The 18,431-nt window shown below is 37.4% G+C and overlaps 1 pseudogene; it reads left to right on the top strand.

Annotated features, from left to right (window-relative positions):
* The first annotated feature begins 10,987 nt into the window (after positions 1-10,987).
* Positions 10,988-18,431, top strand: part of LOC125124497 (rho GTPase-activating protein 15-like) — a 41,844-nt pseudogene continuing 34,400 nt past the window's right edge.

Here is an 18,431-nt window from a genome sequence, read left to right as displayed (position 1 = left end):
GGAGATTGGATATAGTCCCCTGGGCTGTAGAGTAGGACCTCATTGCTTCTCCACTCTGAATGTAATAGTTTGCATCCACTAACCGCTAACTCCCAGTCCCTCCCACTCCGTTCCCCTACCTCTTGGCAACCACAAGTCTGTTTTCTGTGTCTATGAGTTTGTTTCTATTTTGTAGATGGGTTCATCTGTGCCATATTTTAGATCCACATATAGGCAGTATCATATAGTCTTGTCTTTCCCTTTCTGACTTACTTCACTTAGTATAATAATCTTTAGGTTGCAAGGGCCAAAGACTTTAATAGACCCCTCATTAAAGAAAACATAAAGATAACAAAGAAGCATAGAAAAAGATGCTTCCCACATCATATTTTCTCAGGAAATGCAAATTAAAACAATGAGATAATATTATACACCTATTAGAATGACCAAAATCCAGAAGACTGACAACATAAAATGGTCTTGAGAACGTAGAGGAACAAGAACTCTCACTCACTGCTGGTGGGAATGCAAAATAGTACAGTGACTTTGGAAGACAGTTTGGCTATTTCTTACAAAACTAAACATCAGTACAATCTAGTACAATCTTTCAATCATTCTCCTTGATATTTACCCAAAGGAATTGAAAACTTTAAGCAAAAACCTGCACATGGATGTAAATTTATAACAGCTTTATTCCTCATTGTCAGCACAAGAAAGCATCCAATATATCCATCATAAAGTGGTGGGATAAATAAACTGTGACATCCGGATAATGGAATGTTACTCAATGCTAAAAAGAAATGAGCTATCATACCATGAAAAGTCATGGAGAAATCTTAAAAGCATACTACTCAGTGGAAGAAAACAATATGAAAATGCTAAGTATGATATGATTCAAACTTTATGACATTCTAGGAAAGGTAAAACTATGGAAATAGTAAAAAGATCAGTGATTATCAGGGGTTTTGGAAGGTAGGTGGGGAAGAATTTATAGGCAGAATACAGAGGATTATAGAGCGGTGAGAATACTCTTTATGACACTGTAGTGATGAATATATGCTATTATGAATTTGTCCAAATTCATAGAATGTGCAACAGGAAGAATGAACTGTATTATAGCCATAACCATAGATTCATCAATTGTAATAAAAACTGTAGAGTTCCCATTGTGGCTCAGTGGGTTATGAACCTGACTAGTATCCAAGAGGATGCAGGTTCAATCCCTGGCCTCGCTCAGTGGGTAAATATAAGTATCCAGTGTTGGCTGTGAGCTGGGGTGTAGGTTGCAGAAATGATTTGGAACCCAGGTGGCTGTGGCTGTGGCTGTGGCTGTGGTGTAGGCCTGAGGCTGCAGCTTTGATTGAACCCCTAGCCTGGGAACTTCCATATGCTGCAGATGTGGCCCTAAAAAAATAAAACAAACAAAAAATATACCGGTATGAGGGAAGAGATTGACACAGGGGGATGCTGTGTAAACGAGGGAGCAGGGAATCTCTGTACCTTCCTCTTAACATTTCTGTGAACCTTAAACTGCTCTTTAAAAAATTTCTTAATAATTGTACTTGGGTGAATAATAATAAAATGATTTGTAGCAAATTAAAAATACGTAAAAAATAATGCCCAAGATGTTTTCAGAAGACAAGTTGTTAATGAGTTTCAAAGGAATGATAAAATGTGAGTTAGATGGATAAAGAAAATTAATGACAAGAAGGAAACTGTGAAGTAAAAAATAGTCATCAACATTAAATATAGCACATTATGAATTCAACACTTCACAATCAAATTTGCCTCATTTGTTAACTTGTGCGATAGAACTTAAAATTTTTGAAATGAAATAAAGAGGTGAGAACTCAGGAAATCAGGAATAAGGATCAGAACAATAAAAGCAAAGCCCTTGGAAAAACAATTCTCTAAGTTACATTAAATGTATCATATCTAATTCTTTCAACCACATTGCACAACAATTTATTTTATTGGTGGAAAGTTTATATTAATATATATAGTACACTCTTGGTATCCGTGGCCTCTCTGTAATCATTACGCATATGTAGTGACTGAGACCTTATAAATGTCTATTAAAACATGTTCATTCATTACTTGGCCCAAATAAGAGGGCATCAGTTCCTATTCTGTCCTAGATTCTCTTTATTACTACACGTGCACTTCTTGGGGAGTCATCTGCTCCCCAGGCTTTGTTTGCTACACATACGCATATGAAACTAACCTCAACCTCTCTTCTGGAATCCAAAACTATGTATCCAGTTGCCTGCTGTACAGCTCTTTTTACCTCCCAAATGCATAAATCCATACCTCCGAGTTCAGCCTCCTTTACTTTTCCTTCCTTAGCTTCTTGTTCACTGTTATCCGTTTGAGTACATGAAGCCACCATCATCTAATTGTTCACATTAGAAATGTGAGCATTTTTCTTGACAACTCCTTCCACCTTATAATCAGGTCTAGTAAACTATTGGTTCTTATTCATTCCTCACTCTATAGGAAAAATACTTCTTCTCCACTCTAATTACCATTTATGCTTTTGATGTTAATAACTTAAAACACCTGAAAGCCCTCCTTGGAAATTTGAGTTTCCTTCTTTTATTGCCCTTGTTGTTTGTTTGTTTGTTTGTTTGTTTGTTTCTTTCTTTCTTTCTTTCTTTCTTTCTTTCTCTTTTTCTCCCCTTAATTTTGCCTCCAAAAGAAGCTTTATAAAACAGCAATCTTCTCTTTCCAGTCACCTGTATAAAACTTACTATTGGCTATCCATTTACTTCAGTAGAAAGCATATAATTTTCTACATCCGGTTTTAAAATCTTAAGAGAATTATAGATTCACCTGTAGTCAAAAAGAAATAACACAGAGAGAGCCTGTGTACCTTTTACCCAATTTTTCGAGAGGTAACTTACTGTGTAACTGTGGCATGCCAACACAATCAGGAGATTTGTATTGATACTATCCACTGAGCTTATAACTTTTTTTTGTCTTCTTAAGGCCACACCCATGGCACATGGAGGTTCCCAGGCTAGGGGTTGAATTGGAGCTGCACCTGCCAGCCTGCCCCACAGCCACAGCAATGTGGGATCTAAGCTGCATCTGTGACCTACACCACAGCTCACAGCAATGCCGGATCCCCAAACCCCTGAGCAAGGTCAGGGATCAAACCTGTATCCTCATGGATACTATTCGGGTTCATTAACCTCTGAGGAGCCACAAGAGGAACGACATAATTTTTTTTATTATAGTTTATTAAACCCTTCATGATGTGGCCTCTGCTGAACACCTCCATCATTATTTTCCAGTTAGCCAAATGTCAAAAATTTTTTTTGGTTATGACAACTGATAATTATATGCTTTATCTATCGCTTGTTTTACAACTTTCATAATGCTTTCCCATATTTGACTTCATTATTTTCTTAAAAGAACCCCATTACGTAGGAAGAGTATGTATCTTCAGTTATCATGTCACAGATGAGCAATGTTTAGAAAATATATTGTTCAATTTGGAATGACAAGCCAGGTCAGTGGCACTTGGGTGAAGTGGTGAAAGACAGAAAATTGGATGTTTATCATGTACCTAGACCCACACTTGTGCTATATCATCTAATCTGCAAAACTGCCATGTGAAAGAACCCCCCTGCGATACTTTCTATCATCTCATGAGCAAAACCACTCCTTTTATAGATGAAGCTCACTGAGATTATGTAATTTACATAATATCATATTATCGCTAAGTGGAAGATTTTACCTTTGCCACCATCTGCTTTTCAAACTCCATGTAAGCTTTAGCCCACTTAAAAATCACTTGCAGAAGTTTGGAATTGCACCCTGCAAGTTGCTATAAGAAGTTAATTCTCATTAAAGTTAAATACTCCATTTTGAACATCTAAGAAAGTAATTAAGAAGCTAAAATTTGAAGTTTGTTGGTTTGTGAGCCCACTTGTTTTGCCCTGGTCATTTAGAATAATTATAAGTGTTTGTGACCAATTTAATGTTAAGACTTCATTTGCACGCTCATGGAGAGATGATGATCTTGACGTTCCCATTTGCTTAGTAAGAAATAGTTTGAAGAAAGCAGGGATACACCAAAGTATCCATTAGAAAGGTATGTCAAGATGTAAGCTGTGGATTCTTCTCTTCTAACTGCAGTTTCACTTCCACACATTCCTACAGAGTTGTAAAACGGCTTACTTCTGTTGGAAACTGTTGCCTTTTGTGTAGGAGGCAGATGGCATTTTCTTGGCAAGCTACAGAGTGGATTTGCAGAACTAGCAAAGAGGGGAGGGGACAGAGGAGGAGAGAGAACTGTTTTCTCATGGCACTTCTTTAAGCAGCAGCTGCTGTGGTGCACAGTTGACTTACCATGGGGCATCCATCCCCAGATGAAAGGAGTGGTGATCTCTAGGGACCCCCATTAAAACTTATTGTAAATCACAAAAGAAGACACCCATTCCAATCCCCATCTGAATACTGTATGGCATTCATATTTATTTGCAATGAGATGAAGGTCTGTTCAACCTGCCACCTAAGGCTGAACAGGGAATTAGGTATAATAACCTATGAAAAATAGTAATGGCAGCCTCTCCTATTTTGCATCATACTATCATTGTTTGAAACAAGATCGACTTGTAACAACTATACACGGGAAACCCTAGGATTACATTTAGGTTCCAGATGTGGTTTGTTCACTTCAAATAGAATTTGGAAAAAAATGGCGAGTTATAAGTATTTAAAAAGAAGACTTCATATAAACATCTGGATTACTGTCAAGCATCAACATGTTAGACCTGAAGAGATGATGGAGTACTCTGTGGAAAATATCTCATGTGCCTTTTTCCTTCTTGTGTTCAGAATTTTTATTTATTTATTTATTTATTTATTTATTTATTTTTTGCTTCACCCATGGCACGCGGAAGTTCCTGAGCTAGGGCTTAAACCTGTGCCACAGCAGTGATCCGAGCCACCGTAGTGTTAATTCTGGATCCTTAACCTGCTGCACCACAAAGGAACTCTTGTTTAGGCCAGTTTTTAATCTTAAGTCAGAGAATATGTAACCACTTAAAACTATCATAATTACAAGAGAACATGTCAGGCTGAACTAATAAAATTAGCTCATTTCAGTTTGGAGAATCCTGAAGTTACTAGACTTCAGTAAGACATTCTATAGTTGTTTAGTATGTTTTCTAGAATTGAAAGTGACATTAGATATCTAGTGACTTGTAAAATGTGGCCCAAGGAGTCCTTGATACTTACGGAAGAGACTCAGTCACCCTTCCTAGAACCCCTTCTCTATTCAGAACTATTCCAACTATACATGTGTTTTCCATGTGGCAAGGATTCACATATCTTAAAGATTTCACTCTTGGGAAAAATAATTTTAAGGACTGTTTTATGCCTAACTTGCTTTGTTGAGGGAAATACAAGCCAAAAAGTAAAGACATTTGCCCTAAATCATCTGGTTTATAGGAATTCGGTTAGAGGGATTAGATTCTTTCCCATCGCCAGGATTCAAGAAGGAAGAACTTTTCTGGAGCTCCCATTGTGGCTCAGTGGTAATGAACCTGAGTAGTATCTGTGAAAATGAGGGTTCGCTCCCTGGCCTCGCTCAGTGGGTTAAGGATCTGGTGTTGCTGTGGCTGTGGTATAGGCCAGGAGGGAACTTCCATATGCCCCAGGTATGGCTCTTAAAAAAAATTTTTTTTACATATGTTTAGAACACATTTCCTCCCTCCATCCCTTCCTTCCTCTCTCCCTCCCTCCCTTCCTTCCTTTCTCTTTTTAAAGGCTGCACCTGTGGCATATGAAAGTTCCCAGGCTAGGGGTCAAATCAGAGCTTAAGCTGCCGACCTATGCCACATCCAAAGCAATATGGAATCCAAGCTGCATCTGCACCCTATACCATAGCTTATGGCAATGCTGGACCCTTAACCCACTGAGCAAGGCGAGGGATTGAACCTACATCCTCATGGATACTAGTCAGATTCTTAACCGGATGAGTGACAGTGGGAATGCCTAGAACAAATTTTCTGAGACCCCATCCTCCAGCGAGACTTCAGGATCTTGGGCTAATGGAAATCCTAAGCCTCGATTGCATTGCTATACCCCAGACTCATTCAGGAGTATCAATATTTGGGGGAAAAACTAAGTCCGTGAAATCATACTCTACCCCATACCCTAAGCACACACCCACACAGGTCTCTGCCGGACATTCTTCTTCTACCCCCTCCATGATGACTACAGAAGATTTCCACATTAATTAAGAATATGAATGTTTTCTCCCTAACAGTGCTTTTCAGCATGTCTTGACACCTGCACCCCCACTACCGTTAGAACATGGTGGCCCCAATTGTTTTTCCCAAGTATCCTGCTAGGGAGGCAATGTAGTGAAAAGATGTGTTTGGAGTTAAAATCACTAACGTTTGGATTAATCTACTAGCAGTGCAAATGTAAGCCCACTATTTAAACTCACTGAGCCTCAGTTTCCTCATACTTAAAAAATGGAAATAATGCTGTCTACTTTGTATATGAATCATTAGAAAGAAAGAAAATAATGTTGAAGGTTTCTAACAGGCTGTCTGACAAATAGAGTAAACAGATATCATCCCCTCTCCCAGGGTGATCAGCTAATCAACTTGAAATATCCTTCTCAAATGACATTTGTATTTTAGTCATGGCCATTAATGTTTTAAGTCACAGGATTAGGTACATGAGAATTTTAGTCACTGCCAAAGATGGAGGAAGTTAAAAAAAAAACAAAAAACTTGTTTTCTCTGAAAGTACAAAGGCCGTAACTACTTCATAATATACTACTTCATAATACAACTACTTCATATCTGAAAGATAGTAGCTTTCCTCCCCCTCTCCCCCAAAAATCAGATTATTTGCATCTGTCCATAATTGTGTATAAGGCATATTCAAAATAATTTTAAAATATGTTGTTGGATTCTTTCCTCTTCCTCACAGAAAATTACTTTCAGGAAGCAGGTAGAGCCACCTAAGTAACTTAGAGAAGCAATTGGCATTTGGAAAGAGTGTTTTTTTTCATAAGATCAAATCAACCCAACTCTCAGAAGTATCTTAAACCCTTTGGTGACGAGCTCTGTCCCTTTCCTGTGGAGTTGATCTAGAGGAGCCCTAGTATCAGGGCTGCTAAAAAGACATGGGTCCTAGGGAGTAAATGTGAACTAAATAAAAACACAGCAGCAGGGAACCAGGCTTCATTTGCGCTTCTTTGAAACGTAAAAATAACACCTAGCATAGTCAAGAATCCCTGGCTGCACATCACAATGCATAAAATAAAAGGCACAATCTGAATGAAAAGCATCTCATTCCCAGGGACAGACTTCTCAAGGCTTTGCGGTTTGAACAGCTACTGAATGCAGGGCCTCCCACTTTCTTTTTTCCCCTCTGTCCTCCAGGGGTAACCCAGTGTTCCAGATACAACCTTAATTGGCCTGCTCTGGTTTACCAGGGCCATCTCCTGTGGCTTCTAAGATGGTCTCTAGGGTCTCTGTTCTTTTCCCTGAGCAAAGCAGGGATCCTTCACTCTGTCTTGCATGAGCTGCATGCTAAATTTTTATATATGTTAATCTCACTTTAAAGACTTCTTTTTTTCCTAAAGGAAAATGTTCTTTTAAGAGTCACTCTGGTGTTTTTGAAGGCATTTGTGCATAACTTCTCTATTGGCAAATGTGGAACAGAGTCATTTTTTTTGAAAAAAAGCAAAAAAATAAATTAAGAAAGAGACATTCAATGTCTAAACAAGAAGTCTTCTTTATATTTGTGAATAAAGCAGGATGCGTAAGAACACATTTAGCACAGAATGGAATTTGTCTGCATTAGGGAAATGGGTTTATGATGTTCCCTTCTCCTTAGCAAACATATTGTGCTGTCAAAATGAATACTGAAGCTCTCAGTGTCTGACTCCCACTCCCGAAATCAGTATTTTCAAATAATCAGTTTCACTGCACGTTATTTTGAGTGAGTTTTGCCTAATGTCACTTTCCTTCCAAAGTCATTGATATTGTCAAAATAATTGTGGGACATTTTGCAGCGGGCACCTGCAATTATTCTTTTCCTGTTCTATAAAATGTTGAGCACATGCAGATTTTAGAGAGGCAAAAACTCACTTTTTCATGAATTCCTGCCTGAGGATAGCTGTAGCATTTATTGTCTGTACATATTGCTCTGGCATAAAGAGAATTATAGATAATTCTTATTAAGGGTTTACTGTAGTCCAGATATTGTTCCAAGTGTTTAGTATGAATTAACTCATTGTGTCTTTTGTGTTAACACTATTTTAAAATAATCATAGCTGTGAATCAAGAAGCCACCATAGGATATGTGTCAGACTCAGATAACTTTGAAAAGTACGAAACTAATTGGTAGAAATCTGTCACAGCGACATAAAAAACAAACAAACAAACAAAACAGTAACTGTGGTGTTTTTTTCTTTTTCAGTCACAAATTCATCCTCAAATAACAAACGCCATTTTTTTTTTTGAGATTCAGATAGCAGTTAAAACTCTTTCTTTAGAAGAATGTTACTTGTTTTTTCAGTATTTATCATTTCTTATCTCTGTTTAAGGATGCCTGCAGAACTGATTGTATCACAAATAAAAAGGGTGTGCAGTTATTTGTTGTTTCCTTCTATAGTTGATTTCAGTTTGTTCTTCCTGTCAGCAAAAAAAGAGAGACATTTTTACATAAAGTACTTTGTTTTAGAAGCTTTCTAGTCTATCTGATAAATATTGTAAATCATTAATAAACCATCATGATTTCATTCTCTCGCATTTAATCTAATATTTACTCATAAATTATAGCTGTGACACATGAAGCCATATCACAGCCAGAGATGGGAACATAAGGCTTTGGATTTCTCATTTGATTTTGTTCTTCATTTATTTAGCAGTGCTGCTCTTCATTCTAAATGTGCATGTGAAAGACAAGGAATGACTAAGTTAAAATCCCAATTAAAAAGGAAATATGGGAGTCCCATTATCTTTTCTAACTCCATCATTAGCTATTTTAAACTCAGTTACTCTAGGCGGTGATAAAGACTTGATTTCAAGTCTGTCAAATGCCATACTGTCTTGAGAAAAGATATGACTAAATTTATACAAGAATATTTCTTTACTCCAGGGCCTTGAATAAATTTGGAAAGTAAAAACACCAGTGTTAATTATGTTATTTTAATATTTATAATTTTTTTTATGGCCACACCGATGGCATATGGAAGTTCCCAGGCCAGGGATTGAATCTAAGATGCAGCTGCGACCTATGCCACGTGGCAACACTGGGTCCTTTAACTTGCTGCACTGGGCTGGGGATTGAACCTGTGCCACCTCTTTCCTCAGCGACCCAAGCTGCTGCAGTAGGGTTCTTAACCTACTGTGCCACAGTGGGAACTCCAGTATTTACCATTTTAATATTAATTTTTTATTTACAAAGTAATTTGAGTGAAGGATTTGATTTATTTAGAAATAGAATACAACTCATTTGTATAAAAGTTTTAAAGCTAGTGAAAGTTACTATTCCTTTACCACTGTAGTTGGTTATCTGGTCAAGATTTAGGTGCAATTTTTATTGTCTAGGGGATTAGTTAGTATTTGATTAATGCAGTCTCATCACCTTGAGATCAAGCCAAGGATCTCTCTCTAGGAAAAACCTGGGAGATGTCATCACAGCCTTGCTATTTCTTAAATAAATGTGTTCCTCAAGTGGAAAATCAGAATTGAGTAAAGTAATAGCCACAATGTAGGGCTGGTATTCTCTCATAGGTACAAATAAGGAGCATAGAGACAAAGTTTTATAGTTTTTAATTTTTTTTCTTATTTATTTTTCTTATAGGGAAAATTATTAATGTGAGTATTTCAAAAATGTCTAAGCAAATAATAGGGAAATTAATAAAAGAATCATGATGACATGCGGGAAAAGAAGGCTTTTATAATCTGCAACTCTTCATTGATAGCCTCAGTTAAGAAAATTTATCAGAGAACATCAAGATAATCAATATCATCAGATCAAGGAATATTGATGAATAACAATATTGATGAATATTCAAGATCTATGAATTCAGTCAACCATGGGGTGGGTGTGTGTGTGTGTGTGTACACACATTTTATATACACATACACACACACATATATATTCAGATAGAAGAGAGAAAAATGAAACAGATATAGAGAAAAATGTTGAGAGAATAACTTTTGTCAACCTTCATAGAGAATGGAAGAGCAGATAGCATCCTTAATTCTTCAGAGCATTCCAGTGACTGGTACTCATCTGGGTGACCAAACTTTATCCACCCTGGCTTCCAAGAGATGATTCTGTATCTGTTCATTTTTGAGCTTATACTTGATGAAATGAGCATAAACAGAATATGGAGTGATACAAATAGAATTATTTTTTAAATTTAAAGTAAGAAGTACTGGTGATATACTTCTCCGGGTACGTCGCTTCTCGGCCTTTTGGTCAAGATCAAGTGTAGTTCTCTGGATATGACAACATTCTGTAGTTTTCTAACGTGTTACTGTTGGGGGAGGCTTTGCGAGAGGTATGTGGGAACTCTCCGTTACGTTTTCTTGTGTAGATAATGACCTAGCATTTAGATATCGGTTTCTAATGCTATTCTCCAATAAAAGAGTCCAAGAGTCCTTAGATAAATGGCTGATTCTAGGCCGGAGGCAAGGAATATACAGGATGATCTGCAGCATCCCCTACTGACAAAGTAGAAAAGTGTTCAAAAAGTTTCACAATGGTAGAGATATGCTAAAGGGACCCAGAAGCCAATGAAAAAAAAAAAAAAAAAAAACTCCCGGTGCCCCAAACTGGGAAAAATTGAGCTACAGTATAAATAAATAATACTGCATTCTAACACAAAGTATGAAATAAATATCCATGAGTCTGTAACTGTTATAAATAAATGATTGAATAAATAAGTAGGGGAGAATAGAAAAATCTCCTAGGATAAAGAAATCATAATAATACACGTAGATACTTTGACCTCCGTGGGATGGAGCATCATTCCTCACTTCGTAGGTGTGAGTTGCACCGACTTCCTTCAAGACGATTGTACCAAAAGATAAGAACAAGAGTAACTCTACAGTAGAGAATTCTGATGGGAACCACCTTAGCCAGGTGATAATGTTTACATCAGGAGTTATAAGTCATGTTACAGTTTGCACCCTTGATACAAGATATGATGAAAATACATTTCATTGCTGTAGTCCTCCTCTCCAGATCCCATACCCCCAGTTCCCTCATGAGAGAAACATCTGGTAAATCCAAATTGAGAGACATACCATGAAATATGTGGCCAGTAATCTCCAAAACTGTCAAAGTGATCAGAAGCAAGGAAAGCCTGAGACATTATCACAGCCAGGAAGGAGCCTAAGGTGACCGGATGACTAAATGTAATGTGGTCCCCTGGGTGGATCCTGGAAGATAAAAAAAGTCATTGGATAAAAACTGAGAAAATATGAATATAGACTTTTGTTCATAATAATGTAATAGTATTGATTCAGTAATGGTGACAAAAATGCCACACTGGTAAAAGACATTAATTATATGAAAAACTGGATGTGGTGTATATCTCTGTACTGTGTATATCATTTTTCTGTAAATTTACAACTGTTCTAAAATTAAAAGTTTTCCAGAAATACATTAAAAACAAACAAACAAACTATACTGGCTGTGGTTTTTACCAGATTAATTAGTAATTTAATTTGATAGACCTCCTTGTTGAATAAACCAAGCTATCGCCATTTAGACCTTACACCCACACACACTATTTTCTTAAAATTTTGCTTGAGTACGACCTTTACTGTTATTGAGATAGGTCTGCTTTGTATAAATACACCATTTCCATTTTTAGAACTTTACCATACATTTTACTATCTGATTGCATAGTCAGTTTTCTCATTTGTAAAATCAGAATATTAGCATCTACTCACTGTATGGCACTAAGATTCCAATCAAATTATATTCATAAGGCACTAGCAGACTTTTCTGGCTATAGAATAATGTTTACATGAATAAATATATGAATTTAACTTTCCTAAAGGTGGGCTATGTATCATGATTGAAATGCATGTTCTCTAGAAAAGCTGGTATTAAATGCTAATATACCTATGAATTCAATAATTGTATTTTAAAATCAAGGAAATGAATCTCCATTCATTGTTAGCATTGCTTTTAATTTTTTCAGTATAGAAATATATCTGTAGCAGTTTGTGTATTCTTTTTTTATATATATAATGATTTTTTCCCCATTATAGCTGGTTTACAGTGTTCTGTCAATTTCCTACTGTATGGCATGGTGACCCAGTTACACATACATGTACACATTCTTTTTTCTCACATTATCATGCTCCATCAAAAGTGAGCAGACATAGTTCCCAGTGCTACACAGCAGGATCTCATTGCTAATCCATTCCAAAGGCAATAGTCTGCATCTATTAACCCCAAGCACCCCATCCATCCCACACCCTCCCCCTCCCCCTCGGCAATTGCTACTTAAATTTTTTTTTTCCTAATTGGTTGTATAGCAGGATCTCATTGCAACTGAAATTTGCAGTTCTGTGATTATTAATCAGAGTGATAGATGTATTGGGAATTTAGGATTAATAGATGCAACCTATTGCCTTTGGAATGGATAAGCAATGACATTCTGCTGTCTAGCACTGGGAACTATATCTAGTCACTTTTGATGGAGCATGATAATGTGAGAAAAAAGAATGTATACCTGTAAGTGTAACTGGGTCACCTTGCTGTACAGTAGAAAATTGACAGAGCACTGTAAACCAGCTATAATGGAAAAAAATAAAAATTATAAAAAAAGAGGGTGAGTTTGTGTATTCTAAAGATAGTGAGAGCCATCTCTCCCACCCCACATGTTGTTCTGCAGTATGACCTTGCCCCTCCTGTTTCAGGAGGTGGAGCTTCATTTCATCCTCCTTGAATCTAGGGTGGGTTTAGTGACTTGTCTGTATCAGCTAGGAGTCTCATGTGACCCCATATGTGCCTGTAGATGGGCTCAGAGAGAAGCCCATGCAGCTTCTACCTGCGAGCTGTTCCTCTCAGATGCAACCCCTCCTCAAAGTAAGTTGACCCTCAGGATCCAGCAGCCAACGGGAAGCCCAAGTCCTATGAAAAATTCATGAGTAGGTGCTTTTGTGGGCAGGCCCCAGATGAGTCCAACCTTGGAGCCATCCCATGCTAGGAACCAGGTGCATAATGGACAGAAATGAATGAATAAACCTTTGGATGGCCTTAGCCCCCATCTTTTTGAGTCACTCAACATGTTGAGTTTTTCTAGCTGAAGCTTCTGATAGTGTGGAACAGAGATAAACCATCCTCATTGTTCTCCTGTATTTCTCACCCATGGAATCTGTGATTATTGTTGTGTCACTCACTCAAGGTGATATGTGTATGTGTATTTTGCTTTTTAGGGCCACACCCCTGAATATGGAAGTTCCCAGGCTAGGGGTCAATTTGGAGCTACAGTTGTCAGCCGATGCCATAACCACAGCAACACCAGATCCAGCCTGGTCTGCAACCTGCACCACAGCTCACAGCAATGCTGGATCACTAACCCACACCGAGCAAGGCTGGGGATAGAACCCGCATCCTCACGGATACTAGTCAGATTTGTTTCTGCTGCACCACAACGGGAACTCCCTGAGGTGGTATATTTTGCAATGATTGATAACCATAGGAGACCTGTCACATTTTCTAGATCTTAATTGTCTGTCCGTAAAGTTTAGTAGTTTATGTTTTGATTTATTTGTTTTGCTTTGTTTCATTTTTTAGGCTCCTGTATTTCTTACTGGAAGAATTCATATGTATTTCATTATGCATTAAAATATTTGCTTTATTGTCTATGTGAGATAATTCTTTCTTTTTTTTTTTTTCCCACTGTACAGCAAGGGGGTCAGGTTATCCTTACATGTATACATTACAATTACATTTTTCCCCCAGCCTTTCTTCTGTTGCAATATGAGTATCTAGACATATTTCTCAATGCTACTCAGCACGATCTCCTTGTAAATCTATTCTAAGTTGTGTCTGATAAGCTCAAGCTCCCAATCCCTCCCACTCCCTCCCCCTCCCATCAGTCAGCCACAAGTCTCTTCTCCAAGTCCATGATTTTCTTTTCTGAGGAGATGTTCATTTGTGCTGGATATTAGATTCCAGTTATAAGTGATATCATATGGTATTTGTCTTTGTCTTTCTGGCTCATTTCACTCAGTATGAGATTCTCTAGTTCCATCCATGTTGCTGCAAATGGCATTATGCCATTCTTTTTTACGGCTGAGTAGTATTCCATTGTGTATATATACCACTTCTTCCGAATCCAATCATCTGTCGATGGACATTTGGGTTTTTTCCATGTCTTGGCTATTGTGAATAGTGCTGCAATGAACATGCGGGTGCATGTGTCTCTTTTAAGTAGAGTTTTGTCTGGATAGATGCCCAAGAGTGGGATTGCGGGGTCATATGGAAGGTCTATGTATAGATTTCTAAGGTATCTCCAAACTGTTCTCCATAGTGGCTGTACCAATTTTCATTCCCACCAACAGTGCAGGAGGGTTCCCTTTTCTCCACAGCCCCTCCAGCACTTGTTATTTGTGGATTTATTAATGATGGCCATTCTGACTGGTGTGAGGTGGTATCTCATGGTAGTTTTGATTTGCATTTCTCTTATAACCAGCGATGTGGAGCATTTTTTCATGTGTTTGCTGGCCATCTGTATATCTTCTTTGGAGAAATGTCTATTCAGGTCTTTTGCCCATTTTTCCATTGACTGACTGGCTTTTTTGCTGTTGGGTTGTGTAAGTTGTTTATATATTCTAGAGATTAAGCCCTTGTCAGTTGCATCATTTGAAACTATTTTCTCCCATTCTGAAAGTGGTCTTTTTGTTTTCTTTTGGGTTTCCTTTGCTGTGCAAAAGCTTTTCAGTTTGATGAGGTCCCATGGGTTTATTTTTGCTCTAATTTCGATTGCTTTGGGAGACGGACCTGAGAAAATATTCATGAGGTTGATGTCCGAGAGTGTTTTGCCTATGTTTTCTTCTAGGAGTTTGATTGTGTCTTGTCTTATATTTTAGTCTTTCAGCCATTTGCAGTTTATTTGTGCGCATGGTGTGAGGGTGTGTTCTAGTTTCATTGCTTTGCATGCAGCTGTCCAGGTTTCCCAGCAATGCTTGCTGAATAGACTTTCTTTTTCCCATTTTATGTTCTTGCCTCCCTTGTCAAAGATTAATTGACCATAGGTGTTCAGGGTTTATTTCCGGATTCTCTATTCTGTTCCAATGGTCTGCCTGTCTGTTTTGATACCAGTACCACACTGTTTTGATGACTGTGGCTTTGTAGTATTTCTTGAAGTCTGGGAAAGTTATGCCTCCTGCTTGGTTTTTGTTTCTCAGGATTGCTTTGGCGATTCTGGGTCTTTTGTTGTTCCATATAAATGTTTGGATTGTTTGTTCTAGTTGTGTGAAAAATGTCATGGGTAATTGGATAGGGATTGCATTGAATCTGTAGATTGCTTTGGGTAGTATGGCCATTTTTCCAATATTGATTTTCCCAATCCAGGAACATGGACTATCTTTCCATTTCTTTACATCTTCTTTGATTTCTTTGATGAAAGTTGTATAGTTCTCGGCATATAGGTCCTTTACCTCCTTGGTCAGGTGTATTCCCAGGTATTTGATTTTGTGAGGTGTAATTTTAAAAGGTATTGTATTTTTGTGTTCCTTTTCTAATATTTCATTGCTGGTATACAGAAATGCAACTGACTTCTGAATGTTAATCTTATAGCCTGCTACTTTGCTGAATTTATGAATCAGCTCAAGGAGTTTTGGGGTTGAGTCCTTAGGGTTTCCTATGTATAGTATCATGTCATCTGCATACAGTGACAGTTTGATCTCTTCTCTTCCTATATGGATGCCTTTTATTTCTTTTGTTTGTCTGATTGCTGTAGCTAGGACTTCCAAAACTCTGTTGAAGAGCAGTGGTGAGAGTGGGCATCCCTGTCTTGTTTCAGATTTGAGTGAGAAGGCTTTCCGTTTTTCCCCATTGAGGATTCTATTTGCTGTGGGTTTCTCATAAATGGCTTTGATTATGTTCAGGAATGTTCCCTCTATACCCACTTTGGCGAGGGTCTTGATCATGAATGGATGTTGGACTTTGTCAAATGTTTTTTCTGCATCTATTGAGATGATCATATGATTTTTGACTTTTTTTTTTGTTAATGTGGTGTATGATGCTGATTGATTTGCATATGTTGAACCATCCTTGTGAACCTGGGATGAACCCCACCTGGTCATGGTGTATAATTTTTTTGGCATGTTGTTGGATTCGGTTTGCTAAAATTTTGTTGAGAATTTTTGCATCTATATTCATCAATGATATTGGGCGATAGTTTTCTTTTTTGGTGGTATCTCTGTCTGGTTTTGGAATGAGGGTGATGGTGGCATCATAGAATGTCTTTGGGAGTATTCCTTCTTCTTCAACCTTTTGAAAGAGTTTCAGGAGGATGGGCACCAATTCCTCTTTATATGTTTGATAGACTTCACCTGAGAAGCCATCTGGTCCTGGACTTTTATTTGTAGGGAGTGATTTTATGACCTCTTCAATTTCCGTTTAGTGATGGGTTGTTCAGTTGGTCTTTTCTCTTGATTCAGTTTTGGCAGGCTGTAAGTCTCTAGAAAATTGTCCATTTCTTCCAGATTGTCCAACTTGTTGCTATAGTTGTTCATAGTATTCTCTTTGGTTTTTGTATTTCTTCTGTATCATTGTGATTTCCCTTTTTCATTTCTAATTTGGTTATTTGGGTTCTTTCTTCTCTTCTTTTAGTGAGGCTGGCCAGGGGTTTGTCAATTTTGTTACCTTTTCAAAGAACCACACTTGGATTATTAATTTCTCTATTGTTTTTGAGTCTCTATTTTATGATTCTTCTTTGATCTTTAATTTCCTTCCTTCTGCTGACTTTAGGACTTTTTTGTCTTCTTTTTTAATTCATTTAGTGGAGGGTTAAGTTGTCCATTTGGGATCTTTCTTCTTTTTTGAGAAAGGCCCGTATTGCTATAAATTTCCCTCTGGCACTGCTTTCGCAGCATCCCATAGTTTTGAGCGGTTGTGTCTTCATTATCATTTGTTTCAAGGTAGTTTTTAATTTACTTCTTGATTTCCTCATGACCCATTGGTTTTAGTAACATGTTGTTTAGTCTCCATGCAGTAGGTTTTTTCTCTTACTTTTCCCATGGTTGATTCTAATTTCATGGCTTGTGGTCAGAGAAGATACTTGAGATAATTTCTATGCTCCCAAATTTATTGAGATTGCTTTGTGTCCCAATGTGTGTTGATTCTTGAGATGTTCCATGAGCATTTGAGAAGAATGTGTATTCTGCTTTTTTTGGAGTAGGTCTGAAGATATCAATAAGTCAAGTCTAACTTTCTATTGTTCCTTTAGGATCTCTGTTGCTTTTTGGTTTTCTGTCTAGAGGAACTGTCTTGGTGTGAGGGGGGTATTAAGGTCTCCCTATGATTGTATTCTCATCAATATCTCCTTTATGTCTGTTAATATTGTTGTATGTATTGGGTGCTCCTGTATTTGGGGCATATATGTTGAGATAGTAACATCCTCTCCTTGGATGGATCCTTAATCATAAGTAGTGTCCTTCTTTGTCTTTTTATGTCTTTTGCTTTAAGTCTATTTTGTCTGATATGAGCATTGCGATCCTGCTTTTCTGTTATTCTATTGGCGTGAAATATTTTTCCCACCCTTTCACTTTCAAATATATGTATCTTTTGTCCTAAGATGAGTTTCTTGTAGGCAGCATATTGAAGGTTTTTGCCTTTTTATCCACTCAGCCCTCTGGTCTTTTGATTGGGGGTTAGTCCATTGACATTTAAGGTGATAATTATAGATGATTATTTATTGCCATTTGAACCTCTGTTCCAGATTCTATGGTTCTCCATTCTTCCTTTCTTTTTTTTCTTTCTTTTTTTTTTTGTTGGATGGTGTCCTGTTATTATCTGCTTGAGTGTAATTTTTTTTTCATTTTTTGAAATGCAATATTTGGTTTTGGGTTGTGGTTGCCCTGTTTTTTAAGTATGCTAACCCCTTCCCATAATTGTGTGTTTTAGCCTGATGGTCCTGTAAGTTCAAACCCTTCATTACTATATTAAAATTAAGAAGAGAAACATACAAACAAACAAAAAGGGTTATTTACTTCCTAACATCCCTTGCCACATTTTATGGTTTGATGACTCTTTTTTTTTTTTCTTTTTAATTTTATTTTGTTTGAGGCCTGTTCTGATTAAATCTGTATGCTGGCTTATTTGAGTGACTGCTGTCTGATTGCGGTTTCCTCAGTCCTAGCTCTTCCTCTTCTTCTTTTTTTTTTTTCTCTTTTCTTTTTTTTTCCGTTTCCTTCCTTTCTTTTTGGTTTAGA

The sequence above is a fragment of the Phacochoerus africanus genome, chromosome 4, assembly GCF_016906955.1.
Source record: "Phacochoerus africanus isolate WHEZ1 chromosome 4, ROS_Pafr_v1, whole genome shotgun sequence".
NCBI lineage: Eukaryota > Metazoa > Chordata > Mammalia > Artiodactyla > Suidae > Phacochoerus > Phacochoerus africanus.
The sequence above is the reverse complement of the archived record's forward strand: the minus strand, read 5'-3'. Positions and strand labels throughout refer to the sequence as shown.